Source organism: Cygnus atratus, chromosome 2 (genome assembly GCF_013377495.2).
Source record: "Cygnus atratus isolate AKBS03 ecotype Queensland, Australia chromosome 2, CAtr_DNAZoo_HiC_assembly, whole genome shotgun sequence".
In the NCBI taxonomy this organism is placed as follows: Eukaryota; Metazoa; Chordata; class Aves; order Anseriformes; family Anatidae; genus Cygnus; species Cygnus atratus.
In genome coordinates this window covers 131,825,513-131,842,973 of record NC_066363.1, presented here as the reverse complement: position 1 = coordinate 131,842,973, position 17,461 = coordinate 131,825,513, and positions in this window count along the sequence as shown.

Genomic DNA, 17,461 nt, shown 5'->3' with positions numbered 1-17,461 from the left:
TTTTTTCTTTCTCTGTTTTCTAATTTATTTATTTATTTATTTATTTATTTTTATTTTCCCCTCTTCCTTTTCCCTTTAATTAAATTATCTTTATCTCAACCCATGACTTTTTTGTTTGTTTGTTTTTTGTTTTTGTTTTTGTTTTCCTTTCCAGCATACTTTCTTCTCCCCCTCTTCTTCTGAGAAGGGGGAGTGAGAGAGCAGTTGTGGTGGAGTTCAGCTGCCCACCAAAGAATAACTTTCAGGTCTTTGTTCCATGGTATCCCTACTTTTTGAAACGGGTTTGTTACATTAGATAAAGTGAGATAGCCTCACAGATAGGGATTAATAATTCTTTCTGCTGCATTCAGATAGAAAATTCTCTATTATCCCAAAGCAGTGAGAAAATCTGAGGGTGAAGTTAAAGAAAACACCTATTTCTCCTTAATTCTCTTGGCTCCTGGTGAAGTCAGTGGTTAAACACCAACTGACAAAGAGCTAAAGAACAGTTTAGCCCCTATGGAGTGTATCATATGCTGAAATGTGATGCTCTGTGACAGAATTTTCTCACTGAACAACATTATCACACAGCATACACAGATGCATGAATTGAAGAGGACCCAGAGAGCCTGTCAAGAGGAGTGATACGTTTAACTTGATTTGGACAATATGTAAGGCAAATATTTTTAATCATGAAAATATCAGTTGCCTGGTTTAGAGCAAACATTCAATTTTCAATTACAGACTCAGCTTTGGTTTCATTGATTTCTTTGGTTTCATTAATTTTATCACAAACTTAATGGTTATTTAATTGGTCAATCTTAAAATCATGTTAGAAAGCAAATTTCAACTGCTCTTAATTTTATGAGTAACTCATACTCATGAAGGTAAACATGTTAATTCCAGTGTGACCATTACATAACTAAGAGCTCCAGGTAACATATTAAAGTGTCTGAAACAAGTTAGAAATGAATTCCCACTGTTTTCTGTCAAGGCTAGATATCTCAAAAGAAAGTCTAATTAGGGTTTCATCTCATTGTCTCTAATTTCAAATGTGTTTGAAAACCTGTCTCTGTCTGCAGCAGTAAAACTTGCAGCAAAACAATTCAGTATTAGAGTTCTGTCATTTATTTTCAGATACTCATATTTATATGTAAACCTTTTGTTTTATAAGCTATTTTCGGAAAGGAATATGTTATTTTCGTTATCTGTATGGACTAGCCTTGGAGTTCAATCTGATGACCCTTTATGCAAGCCTTGAGAATGCCTCTGCCTGCAGCCTCTTCTCTAAGGATGTCAGCGTGTGAATTAAATGTCCTAATTTGTTTCAATAGCTGTAAAAGGCTGAATGAAAGTAGGCTTTGTACTGTTTTTATGACTAATGTGGGAATCTAGCCAAAGAGAGTTGTGAAAGTTTAGAATGTCTTTGATAGTTTTGTTGCCTAATCATGGCATAGAATGTTAACGTGAAAGACACGTGATTTGGAAAGTCCCTTTTTAAAGGAGGTAGTGACTTACTAGAAGAAAAAGGTATTTCAAAGTTTGAGTTTAAATAATTACAGTACTTATAATTCCTTGCCATCGGTTTCCAAAGGCAGTGATTACATTTCATTGTAGAATTTTGCAAATGGCAGTCTTATAGATATTTTACAAGAGATGTTACCAGCATGCATAAACACTAAACTGTGGTTGAACTAATTTTGATTTTGATTTAATTTGACGTGTTGGGAGCCTTATTTCAACATGTGTTACTGTGTAATCATTTAACTGGTGTCAGCTGAATCCAAAAACCGATTTTATACCAAGAGTAAAACCTTGACTGTGCAATAGAACTTAGACACTGGTGCGATTATTTCATTTTGGTTTTAGTGACAAATTAAAACTGACAAAGGAGAAAGAAAATTAACAAACTTTGAAATGGAAGCATGTACAATCTAATGGATTAATCTCTAAATTCACCTGCCATCTTTCTGTAAATCCTGGGAGAAAACAAATAATGAAGAGTAACCCAAATGATTTCCACAGGACTGAAGTGCAATGACATATTAAAGGATCTAACAGTTTTCCTGGTGTCATCTGAAAGGTACGGTTTAGACTCGTGTTTACTTGAGTAAAATACAGCCTACAAAGACTCAAGACATTTGCAGCTTCTTAACGGTTAATTACTTGAAGAATTATAGAGCTTATTAAATAAAATAGCTGAGCTTTATCACAAGTTATAGGTTGCATTTATCAAATGTGAGAAACAAACATTTGTTATCATTGATGCTGTTTTTAGCTTTTGTAAACTTATAAAAATTACTTATAGCACAGTGTGGCTATAAGTACAAGGCATTTCATAATTACCATAAAATTCCTTATCAATAAAGTTTGTGGGGACACAATGTTACTACAGGTCTTTGCTTTTCTTGGGAGGTTTCCATCTCCAGCTCAAATTCTTACTTGTCTTTGTGGTCACAGACGTATTTATAACTCTCATATATGCTCATTTAATTTATGTAAACTGCTCCATATTCTAGTAGAATGCAAGATTTTTGATACTTAATCATTCTGGTATTTTGCTCCTCCATTTGGCTTTAATCTCAGGCTTCCACTTTCATCATACTCGAGTGGTTCTGTCTTTAGAGTCAATTACCTTATTTCAGAATCTTTTCATAGAACTACCTTTTTTTTCCTTGAGAAAATTAACAATGATTAGCAGGGTGAATGCCAATGCTTTTCATTTTCTAATATGCTTTTGGAAGTGAAGTGTATCATTCCATCATGGCTGGGCTCAGAGAGTCATAGTGAATAGAGTTCAACTGAGTTGGCAGCCAGTCACCAGTGCTGTTTCCCAGGGCTCAATATTGGGGCAAGTTTTGTTTGACATTTTTATCAATGATCTGGATGAGGGTATTGAGTTCACACTCAGCAAGTTTGCATACAACACCAAGTTAGTCTGGACTGGTGATTTGTTTGCATGTAGAAAGGCTTTGTAGAGGGATCTGGATAGGCTAGCTAAATGGTCTGAGTCCAATTTATGGCATTCAACAAGGCTAAATGCCAGGTGCTCTACTTGGGTCATAACAACCCAGTGCATTGATGTAGGCTTGCGGTAGGGTGGCTGGAATGTTGCCTGGCAGAAAGGGACCTGGCAGTGTTGATCGACAGCCAGCTGAATGTGAGCCAGCAGTGTGCTCAGGTGGCCAAGAAGGCCGATGGAACCCTGGCCTGCATTAGTACGGCCAGCAGGACTAAAAAACTGATTGTCTCCTTGTACGTGGCACTGGTCGGACTGCACCTTGAATACTGTGTTCAGTTTGGGGCTGCTCACTACAAGAGCTGATCAAGTGTGTGCAGAGAAGAGCACTGAAAATGGTGAAGGGACTCGAAAACAAGTGTTATGAGGAGTGACTGAGGGAATGGGGGTTGTTTAGTCTGGAGAAGAGGAGGCTGAGGGGAAGCTGATGGTTGTACTTGATGATCTTGAAGGTCTTTTCCAACCTATATGATGCTATGATCATAATTCCAGTTCTCTAGATTTAAAAGCAATATCATGAAGTAGCGCTTCATTATTCAGTGCTCAGGAATTCAGAGAGAGCTTTTTATTTTTTTTATTTTTTTGTCTTAATGCTGTTTTTTAAAAATTGTTCAATTGTCCTCATGGAAAATATTTCTCTATGTCAAATACAGTTATGTGATTCAAGAAAAATAACTTCCTGAGCAATAGAGAAGTTACAAAGGAGGTACGCTATGAAACAGAAAGGGAAACCCTAAGCAAAAGCAATATGCTGTAAGTTGCCCAACGAATTTCAACTGACTGATAATTGTTGAGTGCTGCTAAATTTCCACAAAATGAACAGTGCAGATATGCACAGGGCTCAGCCAAATATTAGCTTTGTATGTAGACATTGTGTGCACTTCTGCATGAAAGTTCACTGTTACACTTTAATATCCCAGCATTACTGTATAGTGACAACCAGCATGTTGATTTGCTTGACACTGGTATATCATATTTTAATGTAATTTTACTGGTATCCCTGAAGAAAGATAATCTGCACTTTGCTCTATATTCTGATTGTCTACTATTTTATTTTTTATTTTTTATTTTTTATTTAGGTGGTAGGTTCATTGATTAAAACAAATAAACAAAACAGACAAACAACAAACCTCACCCTATGTCATTTTGTAATTCTAAATGCATTTACTTTGGTTTTCATTTGACACAAAATTCATTGTCTGGTAATGGTAACAACTGATAGTTTTTCATCTAGACTGACAGTACTCTGCTTTACAGCAAGCTGCACATTTTAATTACGTATCAGTCTGGCAATTCATGCTGTGAACAACAAAAATAAATCACATTGTTGTTTAGGCAAGACATTGTCATTTTTTTTTTGCAATAAATATAAATTTGTTATCATTGTGCTGGAAATAAAAAAGCAATGGCTTTGTCAAGAGTAATGAGCAGGCAAGGTAACCTGAAGTTGTTATTGTAAGGTCTGTGTGCATGCAACTGGATCTGAAAGCACCTAAGCACAGTAAGTTTGATGTTTTCAGTACTCTACAATGGCCATGGTCCTGTGAGAAGACTCGTAGATATCTCAGATTTGATGTTTCCTTTGCTGGTCTAGGTGGCACATTAATAATACATCTAACAAGCATTGATAGACCTAGGTTCCTTCCACAAGGCTGCTCTTGGAGAATAAAAAGTAGTTGTCTACTAGCCTTAGAGATGAAATGTTTTGGCCTGGAAGTGAGACTTCTCTTCTCTTTTTGGCCTGGAAATCTTAAAATCTATGACTTTTCTATCTCAGAAAAGTACCTGACAGACAGAAGCTAGATTCTACTCCAGAGATCAAGATCCTAAAACAGAGGAATCTAAAACAGTAATTTAAGTTTATTCTAGACATGATATACATGTATTTTGCACAGATATTTTCTGTTTAGAGACACTTTTTTCTGTCTGATCAACTTCAGTGCCTATTTTTATTCACTTTATGGGAAAAAAAAAAAAAAAAGCTTTTTTCTTAGTTAAACTTCACAGCAAAACAAAGGAAAGTTGCAACTCTTACAACGTCCTTAATCGTATCTTTGACTTTTTGTGCCTAATGTTCTGTTCAGGTCTGAAGGCCATGGATGACTAAACAAGCATTGGAGGCCCTAAAAATCACAGATTAGTTAATCAAAATCAGGTTCATTTTATAAGAAAAATCAGCCTAATTTCCTTTTGCTTTCTAATGGAATGTCTTTCTGGAGCAAAACTAGTATTACCAATGGCCCTTATGTTCTTTAATGGAAACATAGTGGCCAAAGTTTTTCTGATTTCTCCTGAGGAAAAAAAAAAACAAACAACCAAACAACAACAACAACAACAAAAAACACCTGACATGGTTTAAATGGCTGGCTTTATTTACTAGATCTTAAGTTTCTGGAACCTGAAGATCTTAATGCAACCTTTTCATGAAAGTTTTGTTTAAATAAATAAAGAATCCCTTTGCTTTAAAATCATTCAATAAAAATTTCACCAAAAGATTCATGTTAGAGAAGTGGGTAGCTTCATTAAAAATTGAAGGTAGTGGGGAAATACATCTTCCTTTCTCAACAGCAGAGAGAAATTGGGGCTGTACTGTGGAAGTTCACAGACAGAAATAAGTTTCCAGAGTCCTAGCAGACAGACACTGGAGAGATCAGGGTCGGGAGGTTTTTTGCTGTTAATCTTCTGGCTTAGATCCATACCCTGAATGCAACCCTTTGAAAACACAGGACTTTTCTCCTAGAGCACTGTGTACCTACACAAAACCTAGGTCAGGCTACATCTGTGACTCAGAGGTACAGGAGAAGGAAAGGTTAATGACAGGGAGCAGTGAACAGGAGGCTCTGTCTCTGTCTCTCTCTGTCTCTCCCTTCCCATCCCCCCCACAACTGCAATAGAAATTAAATCAATGTCCACCCCTAATTTAATGATTATCAAGTGCAATAATCTTTTCACTAAACTGATGTATGTTTGTGTTCATAAAAGCTAATAGAAGTAGTAAAGGCCTACAGATGGGTCAGACAGGCCAGCTGTATGAGAATTTCTCTAAGCTGAAGAAAAACTATCTGGAGTATTGCCCTATTGTAAACTGAAGGCATTGTTATACTATGCAATGGAGATCTTTACTAGCAATATTTGAGTTTTCTGTGAATGAGCTGATAAGTAGGACAGTATTTCTGGTTAATGAGCTGGTGCCCCCTGTTCAGCCAGCTGCTCATCCCATTCTGAGGCTGCTCAGCCTCACTCACCCAGCTAGAAAGAATTCAGATGCTTAGCACAGGTCTATTAATTGACCATGTTTCCAGGATTTGGTTGTTATTGTATGTAGCATTTCAGTTTTGAAGTAGCTTAGTCAATTTTGCCTACTGTCTTTTTCTGTGAAACCATGCAAGAGTTAGCAGCTTTTCCAGGGTACAGGTACTCACCAGTTTAATCTCAGCCCTGAATATGACAGATTAAACCAGTAGGAGAGGTAGAGTAATGGAATGGGGTATATAGTGCTATGAATAAAACTGGCTAATGAAAATGTGGCACCTGTAATAAAAATATAGGAAAGCTGAACAGACAAGCCTATGGTTGTAAAAGGAAATTCTTACAAGAACTCAGTCACGTGAATTTACCCAAATGTTGGTGAATGCATTTTCAGTGGAGCTATCTGAAGATCAAATCTAAGTGGAAAAAAACAGTGGAAACACCCACCTGATTACATGTTCTGTGCATGTGAGATATCTAATCTAAACCTACTCTTTCAGTTTAAAGCCATTACCCCTTGTCCTATCACTACATGCCCTTGTAAAACGTCCATATCCAGATTTTTTGTAGGCCCCATTCAGGTACCGGCAGGCTGCTATAAAGTCTCCCCAGAGACTTCTCTTCATGATGCTGAACAACCCCAAATCTCTCAGCCTGTCTTCATAGGAGAGGTGCTCCAGCCCTCTGGTCATCTTCATGGCCCTCCTCTGGAATCATTGTAATAGGTCCATGTCCTTATAATGGGCCCCCAGAGATGAAAGCAGTACTCCAGGTGGGGTCTCACAAGAGCAGAGTAGAGGGGGAGAATGACCTCCCTCAAACTGCTGGTCATGCTTTTTATGATGCAGCCCAGGATACGGCTGGCTTTCTGGCCTGCAAGCGCACATTGCTGACTCACGTTGAGCTTTTCATAAACCAACACCCCCAGGTCCTTCTCATTAGGGCTGCTGTGAATCCATTCTCTGCCCAGCCTGTATTTGTGATTGGGATTGCTCTGGCCCAGATGCAGGACCTTGAACTTGGCCTTGTTGAACTTCATGAGGTTCACACAAGCCCACTTCTCAAGCCTTTCCAGGTCCCTCTGGATGTTATCCCATCCCTCCAGCATGTTGGCTGCACCACACAGCTTGTGTCATCACTTGCCGAGGCGACCGGCTCCGGGGCAGACGCGTGCTGCAGCGGAGCGCGGGATCGGGACAGGCAGGGCTATTTTTCGGGCATCGAGCCTATGTGAGGGAGCCGCCAGGCACCGGCAGCCCTCGTGAGGGAGGCTGACGAGGCGTAGGCGGAGCCAGCAGCGTCAGCGACAGCGTCAGCGGCGGGCCTTTTAAATCGGGCACCACCGTCATTTCAGACACCACTTGCCGAGGCGACCGGCTCCGGGGCAGACGCGTGCTGCAGCGGAGCGCGGGATCGGGACAGGCAGGGCTATTTTTCGGGCATCGAGCCTACGTGAGGGAGCTGCCAGGCACCGGCAGCCCTCGTGAGGGAGGCTGACGAGGCGTAGGCGGAGCCAGCAGCGTCAGCGACAGCTCCTCCCCCCGGCCGTTCAAAGGCAGCCCTTAGGGAGCGCGAGCGACCAGGAGCGCGGCGACCAGGGTCGGCAAACAGGGAGTGACGCGGCAGTTAGCGTGGGCAGGAAGGGCGGAGCGCTCACACCCGCCCATAGGGACACCTCCTCTAACGGCACTCTCCCGTCAGCTGGGCTGAAATGGTCTCCACCAGGCACGGTGCTTTCTCTAGGAAGTCAGTACACACCCAGACCGACTGCCCGTCCAAACATGCGGCAGTTCAGGTCTCCGGGTGCGGGGAGTGTCTGAGCCTCTTGCTGCCATCGGTGGGAGGCAGAGGGACTGCTTGCGTGAGGTGCGAGCAGGTGGACGACCTGGTCCGCATGGTGGCGGAACTCAAGGAGGAGGTGCAGAGGTTGAGGGATATCAGGGAGTGCGAGCGGGAGATAGACTGGTGGAGTGACTCCCTGCAGGACCGGAGGGAGACGGACCGGGGTGAGGCGCCCCAAAGGGGGGTGGACCCCCTGCCCTGTTGCCATCGGGCAGAGGGAGGGGACCTGCGAGTTGAGGAGGAATGGAGACAGGTCCCCTCTCGACCTCGCAGGAGATGCCCTCCCCTTCCGGCGCTGCCTTCCCAGGTGCCCTTGAACAATAGGTTTGAGGCCCTGGAGCTTGAGAGACCGGTGGGTGAGGACGAGGTAGGAAGCCTGCCCAGGAGGATGCCTGAGGTGAGGAAATTGACTCCACGCCTCAGGACTGCCTCCACCAAGAAAGAAAGAAGGGTGATTGTTGTGGGCGACTCCCTCCTCAGGGGAACGGAGGGCCCTATTTGTCGGCCTGACCCCACGCATAGGGAAGTCTGCTGCCTCCCTGGGGCCAGGGTCAGAGACGTTACCAGGAAGCTTCCAAACCTGGTTCGCCCCTCTGACTATTACCCGCTTTTGATAGTCCAGGCTGGCAGTGATGATCTTGAAAAGAGAAGCCTCAAGGCTATCAAACAGGACTATAGGGGGCTGGGACGATTGGTGGAGGGAGCAGGAGTGCAGGTGGTGTTTTCATCTATCCCTGCGGGGGAAGGGAGAGGCACGGAGAGGACATGGAAAGCTCACGTGGTTAATAGGTGGCTCAGAGGCTGGTGCCGGCACAGAAATTTTGGGTTTTTTCACCATGGGGAGCTTTACTCGGCACCCGGCCTGATGGCCTCAGACGGGTCCCTATCTCCAAGGGGAAAACGGATCCTAGGCCAGGAGCTGGCGGGGCTCATAGAGAGAGCTTTAAACTAGGCAAGAAGGGGGACGGGGCTCAAACAAGGCTTGTTGGAGCCGTGCCGGGGGAAACAATGGCTAGGCTGGGGAAGAAGGCGATGGCCCAGCTGAAGTGCATCTACACTAATGCACGCAGCATGGGTAACAAACAGGAGGAGCTGGAAGCCATCGTGCAGCAGGAAGGCTACGACTTGGTTGCCATCACGGAGACGTGGTGGGACCGCTCCCACGACTGGAGTGCTGCAATGCCTGGCTATCGGCTCTTCAGGAGGGACAGGCAGCACAGAGGGGGTGGTGGCGTGGCTCTCTACATTAGAGAATCTTTTGATGTTGTGGAACTCCAGGCTGGGAATGATAAGGTTGAATCCCTGTGGGTTAGGATCCGCGGGAAGGCCGGCAAGGCTAGCGTCCTGGTCGGGGTCTGTTATAGACCGCCGAACCAGGATGAGGAGACGGATGAGGAGTTTTATAGGCAACTGACAGAAGTTGCAAAATCGTCGGCGCTTGTCCTCGTGGGGGACTTCAACTTCCTGGATATATCCTGGAAACACAACATTGCACAGAGAAAGCAGTCTAGGAGGTTTCTGGAGAGCGTGGGAGATAGCTTCCTGACGCAGCTGGTCAGTGAACCCACCAGGGGTGGTGCCCCGCTAGACCTTCTCTTCACAAACAGAGAAGGACTGGTGGGAGATGTGGTGGTCGGAAACTGTCTTGGACAGAGTGACCACGAAATGGTAGAGTTCTCTATTCTTGGCGAGGCCAGGAAGGGGACCAGTAAAACTGCTGTCTTGGACTTCCGGAGGGCTGACTTTGAGATGCTCAGGACGCTGGTTGGCCGAGTCCCTTGGGAGGCGGTTCTGAAGGGCAGAGGAGTCCAGGAAGGCTGGGCGCTCCTCAAGAAGGAAATCTTAACGGCACAGGAGCGGTCCGTCCCCACGTGCCCAAAGACGAGCTGGCGTGGAAGAAGACCGGCCTGGCTCAACAGAGAGTTGCGGCTTGTGCTTAGCAGAAAAAAGAGGGTTTATAATCTTTGGAAAAAAGGGCGGGCCGCTGAGGAGGACTACAAGGATGTAGCGAGGCTGTGCAGGGAGAAAATTAGAAAGGCCAAAGCTCATCTGGAGCTCAACCTGGCTACTGCCGTTAAAGACAACAAAAAATCCTTTTACAAATATATCAATGTGAAACGGAGGACTAAGGAGAATCTCCATCCTTTATTGGATGCGAGGGGAAACCTAGTTACTAAGGATGAAGAAAAGGCTGAGGTGCTTAATGCCGCCTTTGCCTCAGTCTTTAGCGGCAATACCGGTTGTTCTCTGGATACACAGTGCCCTGAGCTGGCGGAAGGGGATGGGGAGCAGGATGTGGCCTTTGCTATTCATGAGGAAATGGTTGGTGACCTGCTAAGGAGCTTGGATGTGCGCAAGTCGATGGGGCCGGATGGGATGCACCCGAGGGTACTGAAAGAACTGGTGGAGGAGCTGGCCGAGCCGCTTTCCATCATTTATCGGCAGTCCTGGCTATCGGGGGAGGTCCCATTTGACTGGCGGCTAGCCAATGTGACGCCCATCTATAAGAAGGGCCGGAGGGCAGACCCGGGGAACTATAGGCCTGTCAGTTTGACCTCAGTGCCAGGAAAGCTCATGGAGCAGATTATCTTGAGGGTCATCACGCGGCACTTGCAGGGCAAGCAGGCGATCAGGCCCAGTCAGCATGGGTTTATGAAAGGCAGGTCCTGCTTGACGAACCTGATCTCCTTCTATGACAAAGTGACGCGCTTGGTGGATGAGGGAAGGGCTGTGGATGTGGTTTACCTTGACCTCAGTAAGGCTTTTGACACCGTTCCCCACAACATTCTCCTCAAGAAACTGGCTGCTCGGGGCTTGGACTGGCGTACGCTTCGCTGGGTTAGAAACTGGCTGGATAGCCGGGCCCAGAGAGTTGTGGTGAATGGAGTCAAATCTGGTTGGAGGCTGGTCACAAGTGGTGTCCCCCAGGGCTCGGTACTGGGGCCGGTCCTCTTTAATATCTTTATCGATGATCTGGATGAGGGCGTCCAGTGCACCCTCAGTAAGTTTGCAGATGACACCAAGCTAAGTGCGTGTGTCGATCTGCTCGAGGGCAGGAAGGCTCTGCAGGAGGATCTGGATAGGCTGGACTGATGGGCTGAGGTCAACTGTATGAAGTTCAACAAGGCCAAGTGCCGGGTCCTGCACCTGGGGCGCAACAACCCCAAGCAGAGCTACAGGCTGGGAGATGAGTGGTTGGAAAGCTGCCTGGCCGAGAAGGACCTGGGAGTATTGGTTGATAGTCGGCTGAATATGAGCCAGCAGTGTGCTCAGGTGGCCAAGAAGGCCAACAGCATCCTGGCCTGTATAAGAAGCAGTGTGGCCAGCAGGTCTAGGGAGGTGATTGTCCCGCTGTACTCGGCGCTGGTGAGGCCGCACCTTGAGTACTGTGTTCAGTTTTGGGCCCCTCGCTACAGGAAGGACATGGATGTGCTCGAGCGAGTCCAGAGAAGGGCGACCAAGCTGGTGAGGGGTCTGGAGAACAAGTCTTACGAGGAGCGGCTGAGGGAGCTGGGCTTGTTCAGCCTGGAGAAGAGGAGGCTCAGGGGCGACCTTATCGCTCTCTACAGTTACCTTAAAGGAAGCTGTAGTGAGGTGGGGGTTGGTCTGTTCTCCCACGTGCCTGGTGACAGGACGAGGGGGAATGGGCGAAAGCTGCAACAGGGGAGTTTTAGGTTGGATGTTAGGAAGTACTTCTTTACCGAAAGGGTTATTAAGCATTGGAACGGGCTGCCCAGGGAGGTGGTGGAGTCGCTATCCCTGGAGGTCTTTAAAAGACGTTTAGATGTAGAGCTTAGCGATATGGTTTAGTGGAGTACTTAGTGTTAGGTCGGAGGTTGGACTCGATGATCTTGAGGTCTCTTCCAACCTAGAAATCTGTGTCTGTGTCTGTATCAGCAAATTTGCTGAGAGTGTACTCAATCCTACTGTCCACGTCGTCGACAAAGATTTTAAATGGTGCCAGTCCCAATACTGACCCCTGAGGGCACCACTCATCACTGATCTCCACCTGGGCATCAAGCCATTGATTGCAATTCTGAGTGCCAACATCCAGCCAAATCCTTATCCACCGAGTGGTCCATCTGTCGAATCTACATATCTCCCATTTAGAGACAAGGGTGTCATGTGGGCCAGTGTCAAATGGTTTGCACAAATCCAGGTAGATTATGTCAGTTGCTCTTCCTTTATTTACCAGTGCTGTAATCCCGTCACAGAAGGCCACCAGATTTGTCAGGCATGATTTGCCTTTAGTGAAGCCATGCTGGCTGTCACCAATTACCTCCTTATTTTCCATGTGCCTTAGTACAGTTTCCAGGAGGTTCTGCTTCATGATCTCACCCGGCACAGAGGTGAGACTGACTGACTTATAGTTTCCTGGGTCTTACTTTATTCCCTTTTTAAAAATGCGAGTTATGTTTCCCCTGTTCCAGTCAGTGGGAACTTCACTGGACTGCCACAGCTTTTCAAATATGATAAATAGTGACCTAGCAAATTCATCTGTTAGCTCTCTCAGGACTCACAAATACATCTTATCAGGTCCCACTGACTTGTGCACCTTCAAGTTCCTTAGATGGTCAAACCTGATCTTCTCCTCTTATTCTACACAATGTGGACATGGAAAAAGAAACTAACTCTTACAGCCAGCAATGTGTTTGTAGACTGCAATCATTTTCCTCTTGCAGTTCTATCTCTACCTTTTCTATCTGGTCCTCTTAGGCAATGTTTTCTAAACCTCTAATAATTGTCATTGCTCGTCTAAACTCTACCTCAATGGCGTGTGATATTTGATAATTTTCCTGTTTGGGAAGAATTTTGCTTCATTAACCTTTATAGATCCAAGTACGATGTCTGATATCTGCATTCAGGATCAGAATAATACAGAGATTTTCAGAGAGTTAATTGGTCATGTTTAGTGAGAGGCAGAACTTGGGCACCATATAACTATTTCAAAATTTGCTTGTTGTGTAGATACACCCTAATGTTCACCTGCTATTTAACAGGTTGAAATCTACACTAAAGACATGCGTAAACCAAGAACAGTGAGATATAGCACTAGATCAGTCTGCTAATGGGTAGATATGGTTCTCCTGCAATTACTTTGGCACAAGGCTGATACCTGGATAAAGAGACTATTTCCAGATTAAAATCTTTGTCTTTTATTTATTTATTTTTTTTAATTATTACTAAACCAGTGAATCCAAAGTCATCTTCTCCAACTAATACCATCCTATGCTATAGTCATCAATTCTAATTTTCTATATTCTAATTATGACATATCTATTTGGAAGCATTTTTTTAATTGTTTTACAATCACATAATATACCTAAAATATTGTAAAATAGAAAAAAAAATCAGTAATTTTCATTCTTGATACTTTCATTCTTGATACTCTCAAGAATTTTTAATTTAATCATAACAGGAATCAAATAAGAAAAAAGAAATTGTATTCATGTAGGATCACTTGAAGAAATTATTAGTGTATGAGAGTGTAGTCTCTCATAAGATAAGCAATTAAATAAGGAAAGCTGTATTTTATTTCCAATGCAGTGAAATGATGCCAAAATAAAATACACTATCAGTTTGGCTGCATATCTTAATGTATGCTAACAACTTCTCCAAGCACAATGGTCTATCCAGGTATGACCAGTTCAGACATGTCAGCAAAACTCTTCAGAAAAGTCCTGACATCGGATAGCCAGGGTTATACTTTCATCCCAAGGTGATAACAACTATATGTTCAACTCTCACTCCTCCGTAGACAACTCCATTGGCTATTGTTTGCTTGCTACAGGTGATGTCAACAAAGCATATCTGACAGCAGCTGTAATCTAATTTGAGATCTTATATAGTTCATAGAGATTTTTCTTGTTTTCTGAGTTGGAGTGAGTTTCATAGAATCATAGAATCATAGAATATCCCGAGTTGGAAGGGACCCATAAGGATCATCAAGTCCAACTCCTGGTGCTGCACAGGTCTACCCAAAAGTTTAGACCATGTGACTAAGTGTACAGTCCAATCGCTTCTTAAATTCAGACAGGCTTGGTGCAGTGACTACTTCACTGGGGAGCCTGTTCCAGTGTGCAACCACCCTCTCGGTGAAGAACCTCTTCCTGATGTCCAACCTAAACATCCCCTGCCTCAGCTTCACACCATTCCCGCGGGTCCTGTCACTGGTAATAACGGAGAATAGGTCACCTGCCTCTCCACTCCCCCTTGCGAGGAAGTTGTAGACTGCGATGAGGTCCCCCCTCAGCCTCCTCTTCTCCAGGCTGAACAGGCCCTGTGACCTCAGTTGCTCCTCATATGTCTTCCCCTCTAGGCCCTTCACCATCTCCGTCGCCCTCCTCTGGACACTCTCCAACAGTTTCATGTCCGTTTTGTATTGTGGTGCCCAGAACTGCACACAGTACTCGAGGTGAGGCCGCACTCCATTTTGAGGAGTTCTGAGGAACTCCATTTCGATCCATTCTGAGGAAGCATTGATATTCTTTCTTACTTTATTATATGAATGTGAAGGAGTAGATTTGCTCCTTGTTGACTTAAAATGAAGCAGAAATTCTATACCAGTGACAAATAATTTAAAATCAGTTGTTTGACTATTTGTTACAAGTAGGCATAATAAGACAAAGAGTTGAACAAGAAGTTGTAGATTCATATATTCATTTAGTGTGTAGGAAATAAAGCTAGAAAATTTTGGCTCTAGTATATGATCTGATAATCTGCTTTTAATAGTAGTTCTTGGAAGGAAAGGAAAAAAAAAAAAAAGGTTAGTTTTCTAAGAATCCTTAGTGATTCTATCTGTCAGACTTTGCAGACAATTGTACTGCTTTCATTCTCAGTAAATTTTCAAATTCAGTCTTTTTTCAAGTTATCTAAATTGACATTCCATTATTAACAATTAATGAGAGAAATTCCATTCATATAGGTGCTTAAGTGTCCCAATATTCTGAACCTTAGAGTCAGACTAAAGAAAATTATTTGTTTAAAGACCTAGATATAGGTATGAAGTAATATAAATAAAATACATTAAGCATCTGACACCTCCTTAAGCACCTTTAAAATTATCCTGAAAGCTAATGAATCTTTTGATGATTGAATAAGGTTGTAATTAGGGTTCAGGAACAAAGTTCCTTCCAGTGTTTTAAAAAATTTTACTTTCTGCTTTCATAAGAAAAAGAAAAAAAAGAAAAAAAAGGTGTACATAGGAAATGATGTTTTCCTTTTATAAGTTTACCATATTTTAGGCATATCTGATGAGCAAACATAAAAAGATAAGCATTTATTGGTTTAGATTTTTCTACTACTGTTATATTGGAAATTGTTGATATTGCAATTTCTTTAATTAGTTAACTACTTAGTTGATTTAGTCAATGTGAACATCACATATTACTGCTATTCAAGAAGTGGCCACTGCTATTTCTAAATATAAGAAAAGACATTTTCTCATTTTCTGACAGAATGTGATTGGCAAAAGCTGACTTTTAAAATTATAATCTCCTAAATGTATGATCTAAATGTATGATTATAATGTCATAAATGTATGATTTTCACCAATAAGTATTTCACACTAAGTGCTTTGTAGTGTTTTTTTGTTTTTTTGTTTGTTTGTTTGTTTGTTTTTTCCTTGCTTGACTCTGTTCTTGCTTATTCTAAATGCTGGAATATGTTTTAGCGATGTCACTGAGCTAGCTTTGTCTCTTTTGACATACTTATCTTTTCAGGGCTGTTTCAATTGTTTCATTACTTATTTCAACAATATCAGCAAGAAATGTGAGAACTAACAAGACACTGTTTTTTCATGAACAGAGAGGTCATCAAAAAGTCTAGATAGTGGCTAACAATCACTGTGTCTCTGTCAATGAACAGTTAGGAAGGAAATGTTTGAGACAGAACTTCTGTCACAGATTAAGTTCATGTATTTTCAAAGCACAAGTCCTTAAATGATTAATGGACAATTTTAAAGGGGTTAAGGGGCTCATCACTTTTCGAAGTGCTCTACAAGTTTCCAGAAACTTTAATTCCATTTTTCATCTGTGATGTCTAACATCCTCATAGTAAGGTAGAAGTTAACACCAAGAACTTCAGAAAGACATTTCATTTCACTCTTAAATCAAGATAATTCTGTCTTGAAATATTACATTTTGTTTCCTTTTAATTTTCAATACACATTTCCCTCTTTTTTCAAAAATACCACCTGTCTGAGGTAGCTTCTTTATCAGTCTATTACTGTCTGAGATACCTTCTTTATCAGACTATTATCTGACTAGTACTGGAAATAGTTAACAGAGTTCTTTAGAAATTATAATATTTTTTAAAAGTAAGTGTTGTTATTATTACCAGTAAGTGCAAGGATTATTTAAAAAACAAAGAAACAAAACCCATATTAATACAGGCTTCTTTTATATATTTCCCTGAATTCTATTAATTAATTTAAACAATTTGGAATTTATCCCAGATATTAGATAAAGTGATAGGAAATCACATTTCAAAGCATAGTTTCAAACTTCTATTTTCACTCAGAAATACTCATGTTTTACTATAAGCACTGAAAATGCCACGAGCCCTAAATCCTTTTGGCTATCAGGTCACTGCTTACTGTAATGCTGATTGAGCACTTTAGAGAGCAACAGAGTTCAGACATTATTTATATACATAGAAAACTGCCATGCTTTGCTAACACACAGCTTAAATATTTTCGTGAGATGTGAGTATTTTATAGTAATAAATAAATAAATAATAATAAACTGGAAACAAAGGAAATTAATTATGGGAAATGAAGAATTCCAGAGACTGTCTCCTCCTGATCTTTTCTTCCAAGGCTGATCTCCATTTTAAGAAATCCAACAGCAAGTGCTTTCCAGAATAGTGATGAAACATCAATTTTCAAGGATCTGTTAGAAATAGGAAAAAGAGTGCTGGAATGGAGATGGCGGTAGGCCAAGGAGCAGTCCCAACATGGATGATTGGAGTTATACAACATTCTTCTTGTCTTCTAGAATCCGCAGATGGAAGGTAGTTCTGATGAACTAAGAGCATGATTTAACTGCTTTTCTTATTTTAGACAGGTTTGAGTACATGGAATGTACGTTTTGAAATAATTAGTTTTCCATATGTGTGGATTTGTTAGTCATGATTGTTTTCGTGCACTACTAAGATTTACAAGACTATGCAAGGACATAGGATTTTTATGTGTACATACTTTTTGTACTTACCTAGACAGACAGGTCTAATAAACCTCTAATAGAAAACTGGGTCACTGTCCTACATTTTTAACATGTATACAAGATAACCATAGAAACACTGTTCTATTCAGGAAGTAAGAAGTTATTTAAACGAACAGTGAGGTGTACATTTACCAATTCAAAAGTTCTT